Source organism: Gossypium arboreum, chromosome 2 (genome assembly GCF_025698485.1).
Source record: "Gossypium arboreum isolate Shixiya-1 chromosome 2, ASM2569848v2, whole genome shotgun sequence".
NCBI lineage: Eukaryota > Viridiplantae > Streptophyta > Magnoliopsida > Malvales > Malvaceae > Gossypium > Gossypium arboreum.
Genome location: NC_069071.1, coordinates 83,793,686 through 83,795,554, shown reverse-complemented (window position 1 = coordinate 83,795,554; position 1,869 = coordinate 83,793,686).

Here is a 1,869-nt window from a genome sequence, read left to right as displayed (position 1 = left end):
GGAAACAAAAGCATTGCCTTGGTGAAAGTGTTATGGCGAAGACATAGGGTTGAAAAGGCTACATGGGAGCCCGAGGGGGCGATGAGAAAACATTACCCAAACTTTTTTACCGGTAAGATTTTCGGAGACAAAAATCCCTAAAGGGGGGAAGTTGTAACATCTCGAATTAGGTTCTAGTCAAAATAGTGGTTTCGAGACCATAAATCCAAAATAGAAATAATTATTTTATGATTATTTGATGGTCCATGATATGATTGCATATTTGTGTGAAATTTTCATGAAGAAATTCTATGCCTAAGGTGTCCAATTTGACTTTAGGGACCAAATTTTATGGCTTGGTTTTGTATATTTGTTTACGTTTAAGTCTGATAATGCCTCAAACCCTATCCCAGCATCAGATACGGGGAAGGGGTGTTACACAAACCAAGAGGGGGAGTTACTTTTGATGATGGTAAAAAGCTCAAGATCCTAATAAAAAGGGGTGCCCAACATTGATGGCAGTCCAAAATTTAAAAATGTACTTCTTATGGAGGGCTTAAAGGCAAATATGATCAATATAATTTAATGATGTGATCAAGGCATGTTATTCATTTCACAATGGAGAATAGTAATGTGACAAATCAGTCCAATCAATTTATCTTAAAGTGTAATACCTCTAACCCGTATCCATCACCAGAACAGGGTTACAAGGCATTATCGAATAATACATATCATTCAAATATATTTATGCAATCATAATCAATATCCATTCAACTCATCCACATTGCCTCTTATAAGGTCCTACGAGACCTTAAAACATGGTTAAAAATGGTTCGGGACTAAACCAATAACATTTGTAAACTTTGAGAAACATATAAAATTTTTAGTCATTTAACGGTCACACGCCCGTGTGAATAGGCCGTGTGCCTAACATGGCCACCAAACACTCCCGTGTCACAGCCCATGTGAAAACAGGGCATACATTCTAACTTGCACCACACGGCTGAGGACATGCCCGTATGCCAGACTATGTGTCACACACGGCCAGTAGACACACCCGTGTGTCTAGGCCGTGTCAAACCTATAGGGTATACTAACTTAATTTGAAAGGGTACCCCAGGGGACACACGGCCATGTAACATGACCGTATGCCACACACGGCTGAGACACACGCCCGTGTCTCTGCCTGTATGGACAAAAATAGGCCATTTTTAAAGCCAATTTGCCACCCTTTTCTTAAGCACACCTAGCAACCAAAATGGTACCATTTCAATGCATATATAGGCAACCAAAACATGCTATTCCATACATATATCAAGACATCTAACCACAACCATTTCAACTACTCAATTCCATACTCAAACATACCAATTCATTATGTTGAAATCATCAAAACTTACATAACTTATAAATGCATTTTTATCACCTTTCCATCAACTAAATCATGCCTCTCAAGCATATCAATTCATCATCTATAAATCATACCATTCCTCAAATATTAGTACAGCAATTAATAACTAATCAAATGAGCAACCATTTAGCCATATCAACAACCATGGCAAACATGCCAAAACACAAGGTAACTTATAAATCACATATATTACTTATCAACCACATAATTTAAGCCAACTTAAATGGCCATATACACCAACATTCACAAGCCAAATCTCATGGCTAAAATCATAACTCAAAAACATATCATCAGCTCACTAACCTATACATGCCATATACCATATTTACAAGCATCCAAAAATACCAACAAGTAGTCAATAGTGTGATGATTGTTCCCGATGATCCCCGATGTCCGAGCTAGCTTCGATAATTTATAAAACATGGAAAGAACACACAAGTAAGCTTTAAAAGCTTAGTAAGTTCATATGATATAAACTT